Source organism: Hemiscyllium ocellatum (assembly GCF_020745735.1).
Source record: "Hemiscyllium ocellatum isolate sHemOce1 chromosome 27 unlocalized genomic scaffold, sHemOce1.pat.X.cur. SUPER_27_unloc_15, whole genome shotgun sequence".
NCBI classification, from domain to species: domain Eukaryota; kingdom Metazoa; phylum Chordata; class Chondrichthyes; order Orectolobiformes; family Hemiscylliidae; genus Hemiscyllium; species Hemiscyllium ocellatum.
This window is the reverse complement of record NW_026867482.1, coordinates 340,293-365,912: the sequence shown is the minus strand read 5'-3', so window position 1 is coordinate 365,912 and position 25,620 is coordinate 340,293. Positions and strand designations below refer to the sequence as shown.

The window sequence follows — 25,620 nt, the reverse complement described above, 5'->3', positions numbered from 1 at the left end:
AGCTTTCAATGAGAATCTGAGCCCGGTAGTAAGTTCAGTAATCTTTATTGTGACCCAGCTTCAGAACCACCCTCCCCCAGCAAAAAAGTGTAGAAAAAGGAACTGCTTTTTAAACAGTTCAAAGCACACACACTCTCCACCCATCCCACCTCACCTTCTTTACTGTTTGTCACCACCAAGCTGTCCTTTTGTAACTGGATCCTTGGTACAGCGTAACCTGAAGTAAGTATTGCCTCACTCAGCAAAAAAAATGTCAATTTAGGGTGTAATGCAGCTTCTTGATGAACAACCTGGTTACCATCCCCAGGAAGGTGGGAGCAAAATGGAACATCAAGACATTAATACCAACACACTTCAGTCAAACATTTCTGCTCCCAGTAAGGGCAAAACATCCTGAAACTCCAGTCTTCACCATCAGATTTCTGCTTTCACAGAAGACAATTAGAGTCAGACAGCACGGAAACAGACCCTTCAGTCCAAATTGTCTGTGCCAAACAGGTATCCTAAATCAATCTAGTCCAATTTGCCTGCATGTGGCCCATATCCCTGTAAATCCTTTCTATTCATGTACCCAACCAGAAGAATTTTAAAATTCCCCTCTCACCTCAAACATATGCCCCTCTAGTTTTGGACTTCCCTACCCTGGGGTAAAGACCTTGGGTATTCACCCTATCCATGCCCCTTATGAATGTCGACATGGTCACCCCTCAGCCTCCGATGCTCCAGGGAAAATATCCCCAGTGTATTCAGCCTCTCCCTGTAGTTTAAACCCTCCAACTCTGGCAACAACCTTGTCAATCTTTTCTGACTCCTTTCAAAGTTTCACAATATCTTTCCAATAACAGGGAGACCAGAAACAAATGCAGTCTTCCAAACATGGCCTGTACAGCTGCAACATGACCTCCCAACTCCTATACTCAATGGTCTGACCAATAAAGGAAAGCATACCAAATGCCTTTTTCACTCTCCTGTCTACCAGTGACTCCACCTTCAACGAACTATGAACTTGCACTCCAAGGTCTCTTTGTTCTGCAACACCCCTCTGAAGTGTGTCAGTCTTTCCTGCATTGCTTGACCAAAATGCAAACCACGCATTTTCATCTGCCACTCCTTGGCCCTTCAGCCCATCCAATCAATTTTAATTTATAGTGAACTCTATTTCTTCTCTCTTGTCCCCTAGAATTTAAAAATCTCCATCCCACATACTCTCCCTCCATTCTCAGTTTGCTCAACCTAATCATTCCTGTACCACAACCTGAAGAGTCTGGTTCATGCTGGTTACAGGCCCACACTTGGGGGGGAGAGGGGTGTTCTAATTGAAACAAACAATACTGAATCCTGAACAGCCTGAACAGAGTGGACGTTGTGAAGATGTTTCCATTGGTTGGAGAGACTAGAACCAGTGGGCACAGCCTTAGAGTAAAGGGAAGACCTTTCAGAATGGAGGTGAGTGGTGAATCTATGGAATTCACTGCCACAGAAGGCTGTGGAGGCCTGGTCATTGAGGATATTTAAGACTGAGATGGAGACTTTGAATATCAAGGGGATAGAGGGTTACGGGGACAAAGTGAGAGAATGGGGTTGAGAAACCTATCAGCCATTATTAAATGGTAAAACAGGCCCGATGGGCTGAATGGCCTAATTTCTGCTCCTATGTCCTATGGTCTCTTGCTGTCCTGGACACAGACTGTGAGAATTGGAAGCAGGAGTAAGCCATTTAGTCTTTCAAGCCTGCATCAGCATTCAACAGATCATAACTGGATATGAATCTGCCAACATCTACGTGGATAGGCTGGGACATTTTCACTGGAACATAGGAGGCTGAGAGTTGACCTTACAGAAGTTTATAACATCACAAGAGACATAGCTGAGTTGACCGCCGGGTATCCTTTCCCTAGGGTGGGAGTTTCAAGATTAGGCAGCAAATTTGAAGGTTTGAGGAGAAAGATTTTAAAAAGGCATGAAGGGTAATCTTTTGTTTTATACACAGAGAGTAGTTTGTGTGTGGATGAATATCCAGAGGAAGTGGTGGGTGCTAATACAGTAACAATGTTTAAAAGGCATTTGGATAAGTGCATGAATAGGAAAGATTCGGAGGGGCATGGGCCAAACACAGACAGCTGTGACTAGTTTAGTTTGTGAATATAGTCAGCATGGACTAGTTGGTCTGAAGGGTCTGGTTCTGTGCTGTATGACTCTGTAACTGTCCTATACTGGTCTTAAAGTCATTTTCTTGCCTTTCCCCATAAATGTTCACTTAGTTGATGTTCAAAAATCAGATGAATGCAGCCTTGGATATATTCAATGACCCCCTAACTGCAGGAAGATATCCCCACTTCTGACCTCAATTCCTCTTGCTAATATATCACTTGCCTTGCTGATTGCTTGCTGCACCTGTCTGACAACTGGCAGTGACTGTGTAGGAGGACGCTGAGACTCCTTTGTACATCCACACATCATTCCTGATGAAGGGCTTGTGCCCAAAACGTCGACTCTCCTGCTCCTTGGATGCTGCCTGACCTGCTGTGCTTTTCCAATGCCACACTTTGACTCAGATCTCCAGCATCTGCAGTTCTCCCTTTCACCACATCCCAATACATCATGGTTTAAACAATACACCTCCTTTCTGCCTTTTTTTACAGCAAAGGCGATAACTTCACATTACAGTCCTGCATTTACCATGTGTTTGCAAATTGTGGTATTCTCTACATCGGGGAGACAGAGCATAAACGTGGGAACAGTTCGCCGAGCATCACAGCCAGGTTCACCAAGGCTGAGCATACCTCCCCAGTAGAGAAAGTGAGGACTGCAGATGCTGGAGATCAGAGCTGAAAGTGTGTTGCTCTGCTCCTTGGATGCTGCCTGACCTGCTGCGCTTTTCCAGCAACACACTTTCAGCTCATACCTCCCTAGTCACCATCCATTTTAATTCCCCTTCCTACTCCCTTTCTGACAGGACCATCTTTGGCCTCTTCCATTGTCACAACAAACTAAACTGCAACTTGGAGGAACAACACCCCATCTTCCACCTGGGCAGCCTGCAGCCCAGAGGACTCAACATAGAGTTCCCCATTTTCAAATAACTTCATTTCCCATCCCCCAATTCCCTTCTCAGCCTTGACCCTTCCTTTCCACTCCTCTCTGCCAGCAACCAGATTCCTTCCTCCCATTGACCCATCAGGTCGTACCCTCCACCTGTCTTCACCTATCCCCACTTCACCATCGTGTCCCCAGCACACCCTTTCTCTGTATCTCTCCCTACATCCACCCCCAGTTATGAACAAAGGTTACACCCAAGATGTCGACTTCTCCACCTCCTGATGGTGCCTGGCTTGCTGTGTTCTTGCAGCCTCCTGCCTGTCTATTTTTCCGGTTATGACACAGACCTGGACTAACATTTCCAGAGTCTTTCCCCTCCCGGATTCACTCCCTTTCCTTTCAGTTGTTACAAGTCAACAGTTGAACTCCAGAATGAAAAAGAAATGGAAAAGGGGGTGAGAAAAGAAAATACCGCACACAGATATTGGACAGAGGAAAGAATTTGCAATCTGGGTGAAGCTCAATCTTCATTGTGGCTCGAGATTTTATTGCTTTTGCATTTTGTCTCGCTGCTCAACTTTTGTCCATCTTTTCCCAATGTTGAGAGAGTGTGTGCCCCAGTGAGCTGACTGTGGGAAGGAGCTGTAACCCGTTACACAGATTGAAGGAACGTTACACTATTCGCAGCAGAGAGTAACTGTGCACGTTTCCTGAGTGTGATCACAGTTTCACTTGCTCATCAGAAACAAAGAGCCAAAAGGACACCACAACTGCGGAGAAGTCGTGGAAATGTGGGGACTGGGGAAAGGGATACCATTCACTGTTGGCACTGGAGATTCATTAGCTCAGTCGCATTGGGAAGAGGCAGTTCTTCAAAACATTATTACAACATTATTTCCCATTGACAAAAATACATTCACACTGACTGATTACCTTGAACTTATACAAGTGCCCTGTCATAACATCTTTAATTATAGCTTTCGACATTATCCCTATGGCATATGTTAAGGTAAATGGTCTGCAGTTTCCCATTCTCTGTCTCCCTTTTTGAAGAAAAGAGTTTACACAATTTAAAGAAATCTTCCCTGAAACTAATGGCGTTGTGGAAAATTAAAACCAATGCATTAACTATTTCACTGGTTAGTGTTTCGTTAAGAGTCTTGGATGAAATCCTTCAGGTACCCGGAAGTTGTCAAACCGTAGTTCCAACAGTTTACTCACTACTACTTCCCTGGTAATTGTAATTTTCTTCAGTTCCTTCCTCCCTTTCAATTCCTGATTTACAGCTAGTTCCAGGGTGTTACTTGTATCCTCTCTAGTGAAAGCAGATTCAAGCTCTTTTCAAATTCATCTGCCATCTCTTTATCCTCCGTTATTGAATCCCCACACTCATTTTCTATAGAACCAACACTTATTTTGTTAACGTTTTAAAAGAAAGCTGAAGAAACTTTCCTATCTGTTTTTGCATTTTTGGCTAACTTTCTAACCCTAATTGCTGTGCTACTGCCTTCATTATTTCAGCTCTTTCCACCAAAATCCCAAATGTCCACACTCACTCAGTTGCTCTCTCACAAATGCAAGATTTCTTCTGCTCCCAGGAAGAGCAAAACATCTATGAAATATCTGTGGGTGGCATGGTGGCACAGTGGACAGCACAGTGGCGCAGTGGGCCAATTCCCAGGTTCAATTCCCGCCTCAGGCGACTGACTGTGTGGAGTTTGCACGTTCTCCCCGTGTCTGCGTGGGTTTCCTCCGGGTGCTCCGGTTTCCTCCCACAGTCCAAAGATGTGCGGGTCAGGTGAATTGGCCATGCTAAATTGCCCGTAGTGTTAGGCAGGGGGTAAATGTAGGGGTATGGGTGGGTTGCGCTTCGGCGGGTCGGTGTGGACTTGTTGGGCCGAAGGGCCTGTTTCCACACTGTAAGTAATCTAATCTAAAAAATACATCAAACAGTTTCCCTGACTCACAGCCACTGTCCCCTTTAAGAAGCTGACCATCGAGACTGCGCTTCCATGAAATTGCAGGAATGAATGAAACTCTCACTGGCAAATACTAAACAAGTCTCCCAACCCAGCTGCGGTCAACAGTTTAATTCCGTTTATTCTTTTATTCAGTGCAGGTACAATGGCTAACTTATTTAGAGCATACAGGCCAAGTAATTTTACTAACATTTGCTGACTTAAAAGGCAAACGGACTGTCACCTCTTAGTTCTGCAAGCAGACCACACAGACAATCTCAATCCTATCGGGAGTAGCAGCCAGCGTTTGTGTACAATAGATAAAACAATGGGACACCATAGTGATGGAGTGTTAATCTCTGTAAGAACTGTGTATAAAGAGGCTACTGTCAGGTCGGTATTTCAGGTTTCCATCGCCACCTCAAACTTGTACAACTTGCGGTTGCTGAATAAAGAGGCTATTTTCGCCAGTCGCTGACTTTGGTCGCTATTTGAACACGGTCCCACAACGGGAACAGAGAATGCTTGTCCAGTGCTGAAGGTTGGACAAAAAGGACAACTAAAGTTTCTGACGGCGGCTGACAATCCGAGTGGTGTTTGTGAGAAATTCAGTTGAAAATGCGTTGCTGGTTAAAGCACAGCAGGTCAGGCAGCATCCAAGGAATAGGAAATTCGACGTTTCGGGCATAAGCCCTTCATCAGGAACGTCGAATTTCCTATTCCTTGGATGCTGCCTGACCTGCTGTGCTTTAACCAGCAACGCATTTTCAACTGTGATCTCCAGCATCTGCAGACCTCATTTTTTACCCTTTGTGAGAAATTCCCAGAGCTATGTGGAAATTGTCAGGGTCTGGGTAACTCAACGATATTCCCGGGCTCTGAGCCACACAACGAGTGGCAGGGTGGAGGGGAGAATGTGGACACGGGTTATGACCCCACTATAGAGCTGGACAGCACGGAAATGACCTTTCCATCCAACGTGGCCGTGATGGCCAGATATCTGAAATTAATCTCATTCCATTTGCCAGCAATTGACCCATCTCTCTCTGAACTCACCTATCCATCCAGACGCCTTTGAAATGTTGTAATTGTACCAGTCCCACCACTCCCTCTGGTAACTCATTCCATACATGCACCCACCACCTGTGTGAAAATGTTGCCCCTTAGATCCCCTCCACCCCCACCTTAAACCTATGCCCTCTGGTTTTGGACACCAATGAGTCTGGTTCCATGCTGTACAGCTCTATGACTCTTGTGTAAGTGATAATATATTGGTGGTACACACTTGATGGGCCAAAGGGCCTTTTCTGTACTGTATGATTCTGTGATCAGAAAACTCCCGTAGGGTTCCACAAAAGCATGCCTTTCTGAAACAGACACCAGTTATAACAGATTAATGTAATAATAACCTTAACGTGGAATTTAAGAACAGACATCATTCCGTTAGAGCACGTTCCTTCAGTGCTGAAACCATTCTGTTGTTTGTGGGAGATCAGGCTGAGGAGCTTTAACTATTTAGGTTTAGATGTTACGCATAAACGTCTGGAATAACAGTAGATTAGGAATAGTGTTTCAAGAGAATAGTACTCCAAGCCTCTCTAATCCTGTTGCATTAACTAGAGAGATAGGATGTCGCATCTACAGATCCAACAGAAGGGTTGTGCAGCTTGTTCGGTCAGTTAAGTTGGTTCTGCTCTCAGACAAGACTGGATGTTAATTTTGATGGATCCCTATTAAACACTACATCAGAACACTCCAAATCCAAGGAATGTGTCATGAGCAGATCAAACATGACATTTGGAGAAATAGGTCCTGACATTTCTATCCTTGTGTGGGCTAGAGGGGAGAAGTCTTCACATCAGGAAACATGCGTGGAATGAGAAACAGTTCATGTCCAAAGTCTGATTTCACTCTTGTTCAGAACTGAATGGTGCTGGAAAATGCTCGTTTTTATGTCCTTGTCAGAGGGGAGAGTAAGAGTGAGGATAACACGGTGAGAGTACCTAGAGCCAAAGGCATAGATTGCTAATGATAGTGAAGAAGCGATTGGGGTATCATATAGATGTTAATGAAAGTATGAAAGGGAGGAAGCGTCCACATTGCTCAGAACAAAGTCAATAAGACACACCTGTGTGGGCAAATGGAACAAAATTGGAGAAGACTAAGGAGGGCAGATTGATACAGTGAATGTATCAGCTGCTAAACAACTAGTCCCAGGAATGCAGCACATAATTTCTTGAAAGTGGAGTTGGAGGAAGACAGGATTGTGAAGAAAATGCTTGCTTTCGTTGATCACAGTATTGAGTAGAGGCGTTGGGACGTCCTATTGTGGCTGTACAGAACATTGGAGTGACTACTTTTAGGACACGGCATGGACGTCTGGTCACCATTCATTTGGAAGGACTCTGTTAAACTTGAGAGGCTGTAGAAAAGATTTACAGCGATGTTGCCAGGACTGGAGGTTTTAAGTTATAGGAAGATGCTGGGGCATTTTTACCCTGGGCGTCGGAGTCGAAGGGGTGACCTGAGAGGTTTATAAAATCATGAGAGGCAAGGATATGTCAAATTGCCAAGGTCCTTTTCCCAGGGAGGGGGAGTCCAGAATTAGAGAGTATAACTTGAAGGTGACAGGGGGAAAAATTTACAAAGGTGCAACTTTTTCCTGCACAGGGTGGTGTGTGTGTGTGTGAAACAACCTGCCAGAGGAGGTACTGCAGGTGGGTACAATTACAACATTTAAAAGGTGATTGGAGGAATATTTTGAGTTAAAAGGGATATGGGCCAAATCCTGGAACTTGGGACTGGGTCAGATTGAGATATCTGGTCAGCATGGATGAGTTGAACCGAAGGGTCCGTTTCCCTGCAGTGTGACTCTATAAGTCTATAACTCTATTACCAAAACCAGACCTTTTTACTGATGGTCTTCCTGCTGGATTTTTTAGTGCACCAATTTTAGGAGATTTGTAGTGGGTAAAAGTGGCACGTATCCCTGATCCTGGGAATCCTGGAAAATTAAAAAGGGGCTGTTAAAAGTACTCCAACTTTGGGAACACTGGGTCTTGTGGAAGCTGTGCATTTGTCAAATATTTTCAGAGAAATTCTCTCCAACTGGCAGACTACAAACAATTTTCCCATGGAATGTTACACAGTTATTAAGAATGTTACCTTGTAAAACGTTTTCCTGAAAATGAAGAATTCAACTTGCTGACATGAAACAAATGTTGGAGAGAAAGGAAACTGCCAAGATCAAAAAAGTTGATGCAAGTCAACACTTGGATCTAGAAACAACCAAAAGAGGGGTGTCTCATACCTATTCCTTCAATTAGTTTTGAAATATTGTTTGTGTGACTTAATTATTAAGTCATACCCAGCACATAGAAAGATGGCTATGGGTATTGGAGGTCAGTCATCTCAGCTCCAGGACGTCTCTGCAGGAGTTCATAGGATAGTGTCCTTGGCCCAACCATCTTCATCAATGACCTTCCTCCATCATCAGAAGTGAAGATGTTCGCCAATAATTGCACAACGTTCAGCACGATTTACAACTCCTCCCAAATTGAAGGAGTTCAGTTTGAAATGTGACAAGATCTTAACAATATCCAATGGGTTGATGAGTGGCAAGGCACATGTGCCATGCAAATGCCAAGCAATGACTCATCCACAAAAGAGAGTTTGACCACTGGCCTGTGATATTCAACAGTATTACTGTCAGTAAGTACCCCACTGTCAACATTCTTGGGGGTTACTATTTACCAGAAACTCGACTCGACTAGCCACATATGCATAGTGGCTACAAGAGCAGGTCAGAGGTCAGGAATACTGCAGCGAGTAAGTCCACTCCTGACTCCAAAAACCTGTCTACCTTCGACAAGTCACAAGTCAGCAGTGTAATGGAATACTCTCCCACCAGCTTGGATGGGTGCAGCTTCAACAACATTCAAAAAACTTGATACCATCCAGGATTACATTAATGCACATTGCTGACTATAAACTGAGAGTTTAAAACAATTCAGTTTAACAAGATTACTATAGATGTATGCTGGAGATATGGTGAATTATAAATGGAGTCTATGCCGAGCAACCTGCCTCTTGTTAATTATTGGTTAGTTGTTTTCTGTGTAAATAGCAATTTCAATTATCCATTGATTTGATTTAAGGGATGAAAACAGCATAGGATTTTATTACTTTAAAAAATAACATCTAATAATTAGAAAGATGTGACATTGAATTTCTCAATGCTGGATTCTAATGGAAATGGGTCTCACTGAACTGGGAAAAAAAACAACTCTGCAATCCACTTAGAATAATGAAGATTAGAAACTTAATAGATCAAGGGAAGGTTTTTTGAACTATTTTAGAAAAGTTGAATTAGCAATTTACGAAAGATGTTCCAGAGCTACTAGTAGCAGCTCAGGCATTGGACATTGAGTTTTAATCTGTGAACCAGGACCAGGACATTCAATTGATGAAATTCAGTTTTGAAACCTGTACTGAGTATCTCGCACTTTAATTGCTTACACAGCCCCTAGTGGTCACAATCTACCATTCCATGTTAAGGTTTGAACCCAGCAAAAGCATTTAATTCTGCTCTTATTGGGTGTAAGACTACCCTAGCTCCATGGGAAATCAAACTAAGAATTTAGTTCAAAAATAAGAAAAAGTGCAACTGGGAAAAATTGGGTTGAGACTGAGGGAATGGTGTTGAGTGGAATGCGAAGGCCATTAGACGCTTGTTGTTTCTGATCTTTAAATAACCTGGGAATCAAAACCAATTGCAGTCTTTATCAAATTTCCATAAAACTACAATAGACAGCATTATGTACTCAGTAAGTGCTAAAGATATACAGGCGATTTAAATGAGTTATGGGAAAGAAAATGAGTGAAAACTAAAATTTAAACTGAGATTAAAAGTTATTCTCATGAGTCAAACGATTGTATAACTGAGGAATGATAGTACGCTGTTTGTCCTGTTTAATGAGACATAGTTTTGAAGTATTGGGAAATATAACCAGAACACTGGGACAAGAGCATTTTCACCTTGTTTAAATATTGCTGCTTATCTGGGACAGTATGTTCAGTTTAGTTACAATGCCACAAAAAATGGATAAATATTTTTTGGGAAATTTGGAAATAAGAGCAGCAAATGTGAAGATGAAGGATGTGCTATGTGGAATTTTGGACAAGTATAATGTTATAGCATTAAAAAAGAGTAAGAGATACACAAGTTTAGATTGCTAAGGAAGGACGATCAGTTGAACTGAAGCTTGCATTTGACAAATAGGAAGCAAATATGCCAATACACAAGTCTAGGAAACTGAGATCTGTGTTAACTGAAGCCAAGTTTTTAAATACTGTTAGGTTGGTTGAACACGTCACTGTTTAGGCTGCTTTTGGAATATTGCGTGCAGTTCTGGTCTCCTTCCTATCGGAAGGATGTTGTGAAACTTGAAAGGGTTCAGAAAAGGTTGACAAGGATTTTGCCAGGGTTGGAGGATTTAAGCTATAGGGAGAGGTTTTTTTTTTAAAGATATTTTTATTAGAAATTTAATATTTTCACAGATTTACAAAAATAAACAGAACTTTCAAGCACAAACATTAATATAAAAATAGATCTTAAATATATAATCATCAAAATTCAAAGGAATGATACTAAAGAAGAAAGAAAAACAATGAAACTCAGTTAACTACTAATCTAATCCACAATTACCCAGAGTGTATAGTTGAGTCACTTACATCCTTCAAACAAGAGAAAATGTTCTCCAATACACTCATAACAGTATAATAAAAAGGAAACTATTTCCAAACAATAAGAACAAAAAAAAACATGTTCGAATGGAGATCCTCCCCCTTGTTCTCAGGGGGCCTTACTTCCTTTCTAAAGGTCCACCATATCCTCTCCCAAACAGTGTCCCACCCTTGACCCGGGCGCTCCTTAATAGGATTTAGATATAATACCGAGCTAGAGTTAACAGTGAGCTCCCCACCCCCACCCCTTCCCACCCATACCTGAGTATATCTGATAGCAATAGGGAGAGGTTGAATAGACTCTGGGTGTATTTCTGGGACATTTGAGGCTGAGGGGTGATAAAATTATGAGCGGCATGGATAGGGTGAATAGACAAGGTCTTTTCCCTGGGATGGGCAAGTTCAGAATGAGGGCAGAGGTTTAGGGTGAGAGGGGAAAGATATAAAAAAGACCTAAAGGGCAACTTTTTCACTCACAGGGTAATGCGTGGTTGGAATGGGCTACCATCGGAAGTGTTGGAAACTAGTACAATTGCAACATTTTAAAAGTCATCTGGAAAGGTATATGAATAGGAAAGATTTGGAGGGATTTGGGCTGGTGCAGGCAGGTGCGATGAGATTAGGTTAGGATATCTGGTTGGCATGAACGAGTTGGACCGAAGGGTCTGTTTTCATGCTGTACATCTCTATGACTCCATAACAAAGTAGCCTGCTTCATTGGCACCATATCCACATACATCCACTCCCTCTGCCCCACTGTTCAGAAGCAATAGTGTCTACTATCTATAAGACGCACCACAGAAATTCACCAAAGATCCTTGGAAAATGCCTTTCAAGTCAACAACCATCTCCATCTAGAAGTGATTTGGAGATGCTGGTGTTGGACTGAGGTGTTCAAAGTTGAAAATCTCACAACACCAGTTTATGATCCAACAGGTTTATTTGGAAGCACTAGCTTCATACTCCACAATCACCTAATGAAGGAGTAGCGCTCCAAAAGCTAGTGCTTCAACATATACCTGTTGGACTCTAATCTGGTATTGTGTAATGTTTAACCCCATCTAGAAGGACCAGGACAACAGATACTTGGGAACACAACCTTTTGCAAATAACTTCCTAGCCACTCACCATCTTGACTTAGAAACCTATTGCTGTTCCTTCAGTGTTGCTGGGTCCATGTCCTGGAATTTACCTCCCCAAAGGCATTGTGTGTCACTGTACAGTGTGTGGACCACAGCAGTTGAAGAAGGCAGGCCACCACCATCTTTTCAAGGGGAACTAAATGCTGGCTAGCCAGTGATGCCCATGTACCACGAGTAATGTTTAATAAATGATCGAAACAGAGGGTTTGAATCTGCAACCTAAAGGAAACACCAGAAAAGAGAGATAGATGAAGGCACTGTTTCGGTTCTTACTTGAGGACAGAGAAAGTGATATACTGACACTGAATTGGGAACAGAGTTTAGAATTAAACACTTGTAGTGTTTAACTCAGTGCATAAATCGAAACTCGATTAAAGATTGGCTCTTGGCATATACTTCACCAACACATCAATAGGACCTTAAGAAGGCATAAGGAACACTGGATTTTACCACGTTAATGGCGGCTTTAGCTCCCACAATCCTATGCGGCCCAGAAATCACTATCTGCCGTGGGCAGTGTGGATGCGTGCAGTAATGGCGGTGCTGGTGCGCATGTGTGAGATCGAAATAGGGCCCCGCCCCTCATTGTTTTGATGGACAGGGAGATCGACCTTTGGTCAACCCTGGAGGACCGGAAGGAGATTGATCCTCCTGCCAATCAGAGCACCCTCCCCCCCCCATGCTGCTTTTTTCTAAATGAAGAATAAGCTTTATCCCAGCCTCTTCTGTCCAACATCTGTGAGCACAACGCCCTCTTTTCTCACCCTCCCCTTCCTTTTCCAATTCTTTTCTCTCTCTGGGGTTTAACTGTTGGTTTGCAGGAGCTGGAGGGAAAGCAAGTCAATCCGGAGGAGCGGATAGGCGCTGGAAAATGTTGGTCCAGATCTGTGTGACAGGCTTTGTTTCCTCAACTTGACACATTTAATTGTCTCTTGATCTGCCATAAGGACAGATGCAAGGAGACTGAATCTGTATGAGAAATAAAGCGCTGGCCAGGGGTCAGATTCCCACTGAGGGCTGTTTGTGAGAGCATTTTGATTTGATTTAATTTGATTTATTGCCACGTGTACCACATTCAGTTGGTAGAGTTGTGGATAATGTGGAGGGCTGTTGTAGGTTGCAATGAGACACTGACAAGATGCGTAACTGGGCTGATGAGTGGCAGATGGAGTTCAACCTGGAAAAGTGTGAAGTCATTCACTGCGAAATGTCAAATTTGAATGCAGAATACAGAGTTAAAATAGAATTCTTGGCAGTATGGAGGAACAGAGGGATTTGGGGGCCCATATCCACAAATCCCTCAAAATTGCCACCCAAGTTGATAGGGTTGTTAAGAAGGTGTATGTTGTGTTTGCTTTCATTAGCGAGGTATTGAGTTTAAGAGGTGCAAGGTTATGTGGCAGCTCCATAGAATCCTGGTGAGACCACACTTGGAATACTGTGTTCCATTCTGGTCGCCTCATTATAGGAAAGATGTGGAAACTTAGAAAAGGTGCAGAGGAGACTTACTTGCATGCTGCCTGGGCTGGAGGGTTGAGGCAGCCAAGGCTTTTCTCACTGGAGTGAAGAAGAATGAGACATGACTTGATAGAGGTGTGCAAGATATTGGGGGTGGGGGGTGGGTGGTGGTGCAGTGCCATCATGTAGAGGGCTACTTCAAGGGCAGCAAAGGCTCATCTGCTGCATGTCATGGGCTTTGGGAAGGGAGGGGACTGGGAGTGATAGATGAATGGTACCGCGTACCTGACATAGCAGCTCCCAGTCCAGGATAACAGCAACCAGGGGTAGGCTTTGTGGGCACAGATAAAATAGGTGCCATTGTCGGTTTGGAGATGAAGTGTCTGGGTCCCTGTCCAGCTGGTGAGGAAGGTGATATTCTGGGTGATCCTGTCGGTTTAAAATGCTGCCTTCTGCAGCGGATCTGCGTGCTGTGGGAGTTAGGAGCAGGGAGTCAGTGCACCGGCTGCAGCCAGCCTCTCATCCGGGTGGCTGTGTGTGTTTCAAACAGATGGATCCCGCATGTGGCCCATGTGGGCTGGTGTCAGCAATGGTCAGGGCTGGGGGCTCATGGGAGGGGTTGTAGGCCGGGTAAAACCACTCTTTCAATATGTCCAGGTGGTAACCCCATATTTGGTCATTGCTGGTGGTATTTTGAGTGTGGTAACTCCAGGGACCTGTCTGATTCCAGCCACCATTCCACCTTGTCAGAGATGTTAAAAGGGATTGGGGCTAAGGGAATGCCCCCATGAGAGTGGACAGGGACCCTAGTGCAGACCAACAGTGTGTCTGGTTGAATCTCTGGGCATGCTGATGGACCATTCTCAGGAAGGTGTTAGCCCACAAGTCATGCCGGATTATTAAATGTCTCGCCCCTTGTCCCTGTTTACCAACAAGCCACAGTGTGATGGTCAGGCCAAAGGTGCTGATGCTGAGGCGAGTAGCTGGATCCATCTTCGGTGGTTAGAGTAGTGTCTTCTTCTCTGGTCACTGTTCATTGGTTGTGGAGCCCTCTTGCAGCGGGTGGCATGTGTCCATTTGAGCCGTCCTTCCAGTTTCACAGCTGTCCAGGATGTCAGCAGGATGAGGTATGGGCCTTTCCAACTCGGGGAGAGGGAGTCCTTTTCAAGTGATCTTATCATGATGTAGTCCCTGAGTTGGAACGGATGAATGGGCACTGATTGGGATGTGGACAATGCAGCCCTGACCTGGTCGTGCGTAACACTAATACTCCTGCTAAGGGCCTGGACATATTGCAGGGCCTCTTGTGTCAGGAGAAGAGCTGTATCTGTGGAGAGTTTAGGGGGCCTGGTATCGGTGGGCATAGGTCACCCCATAAGCATCTCAAAACGGGTGAGCCCAGTCATGTGGTTTGCCTGCACAGGTATAGTATACAGGGCAAGTGGCAAGGCGTCTGGCCTGGTCAGTTCTGTGTCCTGGGTGATCTTGGTCAGTGTGGTTTTAAGGGTGCTATTCATCCGCTCGACCATTCCTGATGACTGAGGTTGGTAGGGGGTGTGGTGTCGCCACGGTATCCCTAGTGCCTCGCTAATGCTAGTCGTGAGCCTAGCAGTGAAGTGAGTCCCCCCGTCCATCTCTATGCTACTCGGAACTCCAAATCTGGGAATGACATCCTTTAGGAGGCATTATACTACCGTGTGTGCATTGTCCTTTTCTTGTGGGAAATGCTTCCACCCATTTGGAGAACAAGTCTATGATGACCAGGATGTACTTGTAACCCTGTTTTTGGGGCATGTGTGTGAAGTCAACCTGTAAGAGGCTGAAAGGCCCTTCAGGAACTGGCAGGTACTTGGCACTGGCTTCCCTGCATTGTTGTGCAGGCAGATGAGGCACTGTGATAGCAGGACTTGGACAGCAGCAGTGAATCCTGGTGCATACCAGGACTGATTCAGTATGCATCATGCCTTCTTGCCAGTGTGGTCAATGCCGTGGGCTGCTAGGGCCAGTGTGTGCTCTTGGACAAATGATGCGGCCATCTGGGTGTATTAGCAGGTTAAGGGAAGGAGATTGTGTGGCCCCACTGTGGGCCCAACTGTCCTTTCCCTGCTGTGGAGAAGTTTCTTGAGTAGCTCGCACTGCCTCCATGGGCTCAGGGAATACTGGGGTCTTTACTATTCTGGGATCCTGCAGGATGTAGATGGTGGGGTGCAGAGCGACTTCCGGGCTGCTGTGTCAGCTGAGGCATTCCCGAGGGTGACCGGGTCAGTGGCTGAGGTATGGGCACGGCATTTGATAATTGCTAGGGCTGAGGGTAACAGGACTGCTTCCAGGAGGTTAGAAATCAGCGCAGCATGTTGTAGTGGCCTCCCTGCTGAAATGATCAAGTCTCTCTGTTTCCAGAATGTGCTGAAATTGTGAACGACTCCGAAGGCATATCTGGAGTCAGGATCAATGTTTGCTGTGTGTCCTTTAGCAATGATACAAGTCCTAGTGAGCACAAACAGCACCGTAGCTTGTGCAGATGTGCCCCATCTGGCAGTGCAGCTAACTCTAGGACTGAGAAAGGAGTGCAGATGGCATACCCTGCCAGTGTGCAATGGTCTGAGGGCCTGAAGGAGGAGCCATCTGTATAGAGTATGAGGTCAGGGTTGTCTAGAGGTGTTTCAGAGCGGTCAAGGTGCGGGGTGACGACCTGCTGGACAAGGTCTAAACAGTCGTGGTCATCCGTAATGGTGGTCAGAGTGAGTGGGAGTAGGGTGGCGGGGTTAGGGGCAGGGGCACGTTGTAGGGACAGGTTGGCTTTAGGTAGTAAAGTGACCTCATAGCCAGTTCTCTGTATGGCAATGAAATGTTGCTGCTGGAATTGGAGTAATCTAGTTGCAATGATGTTAACTGGAAAACAGTTATCAGAGGAATGTCCTAATTCTCTACACAAAGCAACATTCTGACAGTATCGATGGATCATTTCTCTTTGCAGGGAGGTGCTAATGTCTCCTCTGAAGTGGTGAGTTGCTTCCATTGTCTTGTCCTGGGGGTAGTGCTCTTGCTGGTGCCTCTCTGTCTGACTTGTTCTTTGTGTGGCTTTGGTGTTGCTGGATTGTGAAGCTGCCCTCGGGGCTTTGGGATAGCTGTGGTGCTCTGTCATTGTTAGTGGGTGCTTGAAGTGTACAGGTATTCCCTTGTCTGCGAGTCCTGTCTAGTTTCACTTGTCAGCCTGCTTGGTCCGTGCTGAGGCATTCTGGGTGTTTTGGTACAGTTTGGCCAATTGTGGGCCTATTGTGGGTTGCCAGGGTGGCAGACCTTTTCTCACATACAATTACCAGGAATATTTGGAATCCTGAGAAGGATTCAAGTGAATCCTAGAGAGATGTTGCATGCCTTGGACTATTCACAGAAAGTGAATGAACTATCAAGATTCATGCAGATATTCGTGGGAACTCTTGCAGGAATGTTAAGAAACATAGATTTACAATTTAAGGCTATACATCCCATTCTGCTAAATTAATCCAGTTAATTGGTCATTTTTATTTGTTAAAAAACGTGAAAACTTAATGAAAAGTTCTTTCAGTTAATCACTGGGTATTCAAATGTCTCTTCAGAATTAAAGATCATAACAAAACAGGGTGTCATTGTGGAATGTTGAATCTGTAGTATGTGTTTGGTAAAATTTGGATGAACAATATTTCAAAGTGAATTTTATCATGTTAAGCACTAACACTTTCTGGAGAGTAAAGATTTGCCCTTGTGTGTTTTGCAACACTTAACCAAGCTTAGTTCTCTCGAATAAGCAGACAGGTTGATGCTAGAGTTGAGCTGTGGCAAAACATCAGAAATAATGCAGGCAGGAACACAGCAAGTAGGGTTAGAAAGTTAGCCAAAAACAATAAAAACAGGTAGAAAAGTTTTGTCAGCTTTTCTTAAAAAACGTTAACAAGTAAGTGTTGGTTCTGCAGAAAATGAGTCTGGGGATTCAGTAACGGAGGATAAAGAGATGGCAGATGAATTGGAAAGAGCTTGAATTTGACTTCACTCGAGAGGACAAAAGTAACACCCTGGAACTAGCTGTAAATCAGGAATTGAAAGGAGGGAGGAACTGAAAGAATTACAGTTACTAGGGAAGTAGTACTGAGTAAACTGTTAGAACTACGAGCTGACAAGTCTGATTTCATCCTCGACATTGAAAGACAAACGAGCGAGTGAAATATTTAATGTATTGGTTTTAATTTTCCAAAACTCATTAGTTTCAGGGTCGTTTCTTTAGATTAGAAAAGTCCTTTCGTGAGACCGAACAGGAAACTGCAAACCGTTTAACTTAACATATATCGTAGGGAAAATGTTCAAAGCTATTATTAAAGATATCATGACAGGGCACTTGTACAAGTTCAAGGTAATCAGGCAGCGTGAATGTGTTTTTGTCAATGAGAAATAATGTTGTAATAATTTTTTGAAGAACGGCCTCTCCGCACTGCGACTGAGCTGATGGATCTCCAGTGCCCACGGGGAATGGAATCCCTTCCCTCAGTCTCTACATTTCCACAACTTCTCCGCAGTTCTGCTGACTTTTTGACTCTGACTCTGTGTTTCAAATGAACATTTGAAAGTGTGATCACACTCCGGAAACGTGTACAGTCACTCCCTCCTGCGAATAGTGTAATGTTTCTTCAGTCTGTGTAACTGGTTAAAGCTCCTTCCCACAGTCAGCTCACGGGGAAACACTCTCAGTCGGTGTAACTGGTTAAAGCTCTGCCCAGTCAGCTCACGGGGAGACTCTCTCAACAAGGGGAAAAGGCATACATAAGTTGAGCAGCGAGACAAAATGCAAAGGCAATAAGATGTCGAACCACAGGGGAAAAAATATTGTGACTCTACTCCTTTTCTTCTTTTTGGCATTTGGACACTTAAAATCTGTCAGTAACACCAGCATCTTAAAAGAACACACTGCGCATGTTTTCCGGTGTCAGCAAAACACCGGGCATGCTCATCGCAGTCCGCCAAAAAAGGCTCGCGATCTTCTTTTGATTGACCAATAGGAAGTACTGGAGGAACGGAAAGAGTCTAGTCCTCCCGCCAATCAGAGTCACCCCATTGTCTGAATGCGGAAGTTTGACCATGAGCTTCTGAAGCTGCTGCTGTTTCTCTGAATGAAGATCGAGCGCATCACCCCAGAATCCAACTTCCTTCCTCTGTCCAATATCTGTGAGTACAGGTCGCTGTTTTCTCGCCACCTTTTCCATTTTTAAAAAAAAATTCAGGGGTTCAGTTGTTGACTTGCAGCAACTTAAAGGAAAGGGAGTAAATCGGGGTGGGAAGAGACTCTGGAAACGTCTGTGTCGCAATTGACGAAATAGACAGGCAGAAGGCTGGAAGAACAGAACAAGCCAGGTAGCATCAGGAGGTGGAGAAGTCCACGTTTCAGTTGTAACCATTCTTCAGGATTGGGGATGGGTGTAGCGGTGTCCTGAGGGCTGGGTGGTGAAGTGGGGATAGGTGGAGGGTCCGACCTGGTGGGTCAATGGAAGGAATAAATCTGGTTGATGACAGGGAGAAGTAGAATTAAGGGGGAGGGGCTGAAAAGGGAGTCGGGGGGAATGGGAAGTGAGAATATTTGAGACTGGAGAACTCAATGTTGAAACCTCTGGGCTATGGGCTGCCCAGGCGGAGGATGAGGTGTTGTTATTCCACTTTGCTGTTTGGTTCATTGTGGCAATGGAGGAGGCCGAAGATAGTATTTTCAGAAAGGGAGTGGGAAGGAGAATTAAAATGTGTGGTGACTGGGAGGTCCCGTCAACCTCTGTGGACCTGTCTGCGAAGCTTGGCAAACCGTTCCCAACTTCGGTCTCCCCAACGTAGAGAAGATCACAATTGGAAAATACGTGAGAAATAGAATACAACAATGTGAAGTTGTAGCCTTTGCTGTGGGGGGGAGAAAAGCAGAAAGGAATTGTATTATTTAAATGGTGATATACTGAGACGTGGAGAAAGTGAGATCTGCAGATACTGATGATTAGAGTCAGTAAGTGTGGCGCTGGAAAAGCACAGCTGGCCAGACAGCATCCGAGAGGCAGGATAGTCGATGTTTTGGGCCCAAGGGAATAGGGAATGATATGTGGATGTAGAAAGGGGTCTCAGTGTCTTTCTACACCAGTTACTGTCAGTTGTCAGACAGGTGCAGCAAGCAATCAGCAAAGCAAGTGGTATATTAACAGGAGGAATTGAGTTCAGAAGTGGTGATGTCTTCCTGCAGTTAGAGGTCATTGAATATATTCAAGGCTGAGTTCATCTGATTTTTGAGCAACAATGAAGTGGATGTTTATGGGGGAAAGCAAGAAAATGTTTTTAAGACCAGGAGAGAACAGTTACAGTCACACAGCACATGAACAGACCTTTCAGTCCAACTAGTCCATGCTGACTATATTCACAAACTAATCTAGTCCTACTTGCCAGTGTTTGGCCCATATCCCTCCGAACCTTTCCTATTCATGTACTTAACCAAATGTCTTTTAAAAGTAACTATACCGGCATCCACCACTTCCTCGGGATATTCATCCAACACATGAGCCACTGTATTTTTTTTAAAAAAGGTGCCCCTCAAATCTTTTCAAAACCTTTCTCCTCTCACTTTTCACAATTTGCTGCGTAATCCTGAAACTCCCACCTGAGGGAAATGACACCTGCCATTCACCTCATGTATACCTCTCATGATTTTATAAACCTCTGTACGGTCACCTCTCAACTTCCTGTGCTCCAGTGAAGAAAGTGCCAGCTTATCCACCTAGATTTGGGTAGATTCATATCCAGTTCAATGCTGGTCCAGATTCAAAAGACCAATTGGCCAACTCCTGCTCCCAATTCTCATGCTCTGTGTGCAAAGTTAAAAATCATACAACACAGGGTTATAGTCCGACAGGTTTATTTGGAAGCACTAGCTTTCAGAGCGCTGCTCCTTCATCAAGTGGTTATGGAGAATAAGATTGTAAGACACAGAATTTATAGCAAAGGTTTACAGTGTGATGTAACTGAAATTATAAATTGAAAAAGACCTGGATTGTTTGTTAAGTCTCTCCTCTTTGAGAACTGAAACCAACATGGTCATTCTTTCATATGTGAATAGCAAATTTTTTTTTTAAAATTTTACATTCCCAATTGGTGTCCCATCATTCCAGATAATGTATTGAAGGTGTGAGTTTCCCTGTGTGAGGCTGTCTGTACCACAATGGTCAGACTGATTCTAATTTTAAAAAATGGATTAACAGAATCTTACCTGGATTCATGCAGTTTTGTGTCCAGGACAGCAAGAGACCAGCAGCTATAGAAGCAGAAATGAGGCCTTTCGGCCCATTGGGACTGCTCATACCATTCGATCGTGGCTATTAAGTTTCTTATCTGCGTTCTCCTGCTTTTTCCCCATAACCCTCAATCCCCTTGATACTCAAGGACCTATCTATCTCGTCTTAAATATCCTCAGTGATCTGGCCTCCACAGCCTTCTGTGGCAGTTAATTCCATAGATTCATTACTCTCTGGCTGAAGACATTTCTCCTTATCTCCAATGTAAAGGGTCTTCCCTTTACTCTAAGATTGTGCCTTGAGCCTTAGTCTCTCCTCACAATGGAAAGTTCTTCCCAACGTCCACTCTGTCCAGGCCGTACAGTATTCCGTATGTTTCAATTAGATTTCCCCTGAGTGTAGGCCTGTTAATCAGCATCACGTAGACCCTTCAGGATGAGATACAACAGAGATTAGGCTCAACAAAGTGAGAAGGGAGGGAGAGTGTGTGGGATGGAGACTTTTAGCTTTGAGGGAATAAGAGAGGAAGCAGAATTGACTATAAATTAGAATTGATTGGATGGACCAGTGGGCTGAGGAGTGGCAGATGGAGTTTAATTTAGAGAAGTGTGAGGTTTTGCATTTTGGTCAAACAATCCAGACAGGACTGGTACAGTGAAGGGGAGTGTTGCAGAACAAAGAGACCTCGGAGTGCAGGTTCTTAGTTCCTTGAAAGTGGAGTCGCAGGTAGATAGGATAGTGAAGAAGGTGTTTGGTATGCTTTCCTTTATTGGTCAGAGCATTGAGTATTGGCGTTGGGAGGTCATGTTGTGGCTGTACGTTGGTTAGGCCTCTTTTGGAATAGTACGTCCAGTTCTGGTCTCCCTGCTTTTGGAAAGAACTTTCAAACTTTGAGAGGGGTCGGAAAACATTTACAAGGCTGTTGCGAGGCTTGGAGGGTTTGAACTACAGGGAAAGGCTGATTAGGTGAGGGATATTTTTGCCGGAGCATCAGAGGCTGAGGACAGCGTTATAGAGGTTTATAACAGGCATGGATAGGGTGCATATCCAAGGTCTTTTCCCCAGGGTCAGGGAGGCCAAAACTAGAGGGCATATGTTTGAGGTGAGAGGGGAATGATTTGAACGGGACCTGAGGAGCAATTTTTTTCACGCAGAGGGTGGTGCATGTATGGAATGAACTGTCAGAGGAAGTGGTGGAGGCTGATACAATTATATTTAAAATGAACCTAGTTGGATACATGAACAGGAACCATAAGAGCCACATGCTGGCAAATGGGACTGGATTAATTTTGGATATCTGTTTGGCACAGACGAGTTTGACCAAAGGTTCTGTTTCCATGCTGTATGACTCTAATTGTCTTGGTGAAAGCAGAAGTGTGGTTGTGAAGACTGGAATTTCAAAGCAGCTTTCGTGATTAGATTAGATTACTTACATGTGGAAACAGGCCCTTTGGCCCAACAAGTCCACACCAACCCGCCGAAGCGCACCCAACCAGACCTGTTCCCCTACATTTACCCCTGCACCTAGCACTATGGGCAATTTAGCATTTTGAATTCACCTAACCTGCACATTTTTGGACTGTAGGAGGAAACTGGAGCACCTGGAGGAAACCCACGCAGACATGGGGAGAATGTGCAAACTCCACACAGTCAGTCGCCTGAGGCGGGAATTGAACCTGGGTCTCTGGCGCTGTGAGGCAGCAGTGCTGCCCACTGTGCCACCATGCCACCCATAGATGTTTCATAGATGTTTTGCTCTTCCTGGGATCAGAAGAAATCTTGCATTTGTGAGAGAGCAACTGAGTGAGTGTGGACATTTGGGATTTTGGTGGAAAGTAGGAATTCATTGCACTGTGGGGTTCAAGCCCTCCCTATCCAGTCATTTCAGCTGGTGGATGAGACTCAGCAGTTCATGCAGGCAGTCAATCCAGGTAATATTTGATAAATTCCTGCTTTGGAAATAGAACCAGTCTGACTCCAGATTGGGATACAGACAAACTCTGGCCTCATCCCTTTAATGCATTGTCTAAGCTGAGATGTCACCTTTTGTTATAAAGCATTATGTTATCTTGAGAGGGTGCCTTACAGGAAGTTCTGTGATTTACATATTTATGATACCTGTAATCTATTGTAAAAGATGAAAGACTTAACAATCCAGGTTTGTTCAATATATCATTTCAGTGGCAGGACACAAATGTCTTTTTACAAATTCTATGCCTAATGATCTTATTCTCCACAACCACCTGATGAAGGAGCAGTGGGATGATGCTTTCAATTTTGTGAACGAACAAAAGAAAAGGATGTTCCACAGAAAGTAGAATAGCTTGTTCTGAATTTCTACCCTGCACTGACAGTAATGATTTTTATAATCTCTTTTTACAGAGTATTTGAAGATCTGAAGATGGAAGTCTCAATGAACAGATGAAGGCCTTATGCCTGAAACGTTGACTCTCCTGCTTCTCATGCTGCCTGACCCACTGTGCTTTTACAGCACAACACTTTTCGACACTGACTCTCCCGCGTCTGCAGTCCTTATTTTCATGTCAATATCGGATAGTCTCTCAATTGATCAGGACAGCCACGATTTTTGACTATACTTCTGTGAGAAGTAGCAAACCTTTTTGGTTTCTATTTCAGTACATTTTCATTATCAGTGGGACTGGCTGAGAGACCTTACTGTTGCTGCGCACTGTGTGTGGAGCCTGAAACTGTTATACGGCCTGGAAAGAGGAATTCCCAGCAGTGGAGGGGCAGTACATGCGTTTGATTGTGGCTGAAGCTTCGGACATGGAGAAACCGTGGAAGTGTGGTAACTGTGGGAAAGGCTTCCGTACTCCGTCTGACCTGGAGATTCATCGGCGCATCCACACCGGGGAGAGGCCATTCTCCTGTCCCAAGTGTGGGAAGGGCTTTACCCAGGTCTCTTCCCTGCTTAGGCACCAGCGGATCCACACGGGGGAGAGGCCTTTCAGTTGCCCAGAGTGTGGGAAGGCCTTCAGCAGTTCCTCCACCTTGCTGACCCACCGGCGAATCCATACGGGAGAAGGGCCCTTCAGCTGTCCTGAGTGCGGGAAGGCCTTCAGCTATTCCTCCCACCTGCTGAGGCACCAGCGGATCCACACGGGGGAGAGGCCTTTCAGTTGCCCTGAGTGTGGGAAGGCCTTTACCAATTCCTTCACCTTGTTGACCCACCGACGAGTCCATACGGGAGAAAGGCCCTTCAGCTGTCCCGAGTGCGGGAAGGCCTTCAGCGATTCCTGCCACCTGCTGAGGCACCAGCGGATCCACACGGGGGAGACGCCCTACAGCTGCTCTGAGTGCGGGAAGGCCTTCAGCAATTCCTCCCACGTGTTGATGCACCAACGGGTCCACACGGCCGAAAGGCCCTTCAGCTGTCCTGAGTGCAGGAAGGCCTTCAGCTATTCCTCTGCCCTGCTGAGGCACCGGCGGGTCCACACGGGGGAGAAGCCCTTCAGCTGTCCCGAGTGTGGGAAGGGCTTCACCCGCACTTCCAACCTCCGGAACCACCAGCGACTTCACGTGCCATCGTAGGGGGAGTGACAAAGCGACTGCAGAGTGCCATTATCGACTGGACTATCAACCCAGTTCTGGGATCTGTTGGGTTTGAATCCCACTGCGGCAGATAGTGGAATTGGAATTCGGTCAGAATATAACGATAAAATCATTTTCTGGTGTTGGGTGGGGGAGAAAACCCCCATCTGATTCACTCACCCCCTTTTTAGGGAAGGAAACTGCCGTTGTGGGAAAGGATTCACTCAGTCGTCCCAGCTGCATCCTTTACCCGGTCTGACGTACACGTGACTCCAGACCCACAGCAGTCTGTTTCACTCCACACTGCCCCCGTTCCCGGCCCCACGGGTTAAGGCTGTACCAAGGATCTAATTACCAAGAATAAAGAGTGCTGACCAGGTGTAAAGAAAGTGGGGTGGGGTGGGGTGGAAGAAGGGGGAGTGTGCGCACTTGGACCTTGAGCTGTTTAAACAGCAGCTACTTTCTCTCCCCCTTTTTTGCTGGGGGAGATCTGAAGCTGTAACAAAATTGGGTCACAATAAAGATTACCTGAACTTACTGCCGGGCTCAGACTCTCATTGAAAGCTTTGAGCTCCAGATGGTCTCTGTTTTAAAGCTGCTCGTTTCTTCCAGCCTCCTGCACTAAGTTTCTAATGTCGTGTATCAGATGGAGCAGTGAATGATTTGCTCGTATTGTTAGAAATTGTAAATTTTTAAGGAGTACAGGTACTGCATCGTTTCATCAACATTGTAAAGGTTACTGGCAGCAGTGGGAGGTGTGGGCTGTGTTCACTAGAAACTCTTATCTTTAAAATTTGAGAATAGCTAAAATTATATATTCAGAAACATCATTGAAGTCTCAACGCATTTCAATTTTTTAAAAGAGCTGCTGAAATCTTTCTGAAACTTGCCCTGAAATACGTGCAGTTAGGCCACAGCTCAGGACAGGCTGGAAGGGGTGAATGACCTATTCCTCATTTTGTGAAATTGGTTTCGACTAAGTAGACATAGAGTCATAGAGTTTTAGAGCCGGAAACAAACCCCTCCGTCCATATCTTAAATGAATCTAGTGCCCCATTTGCCAGCATTTGGCCTATGTCCATCTGTACCCTTCCTATTCATATCCCCATCCAGATGCCTTTTAAATGTTGTAATTGTACCAGCCTCCACCACTTCTGCTGGCAGGTCATTCCATACACGAACCACCCCCTGTGTGAAAATGTTGCCCCTCAGGTCCCTTTCCCCACTCACCTTCAACCTATGTTTTTGTGAACCCCACACTCTGCATAATATTAAGGTAATTGGAGGAAGGTTTCGGGGAGATGTCAGAGTAGGTTCTTTACTCAGATAGTTATGGCTGTGTGAAATGCACTGTCAACAGTGGTAGTAGAGTGAGATACATTAGGGACATTTAATCGACTCTTGGATAGGCACATGAAAGTTAGTACAATAATTGGTATG

The 25,620-nt window shown here is 44.8% G+C and overlaps 1 pseudogene; it reads left to right on the top strand.

The window, feature by feature from the left end:
- Window positions 1-25,620, top strand: part of LOC132807363 (zinc finger protein 208-like) — a 133,343-nt pseudogene that overhangs the window by 32,416 nt on the left and 75,307 nt on the right.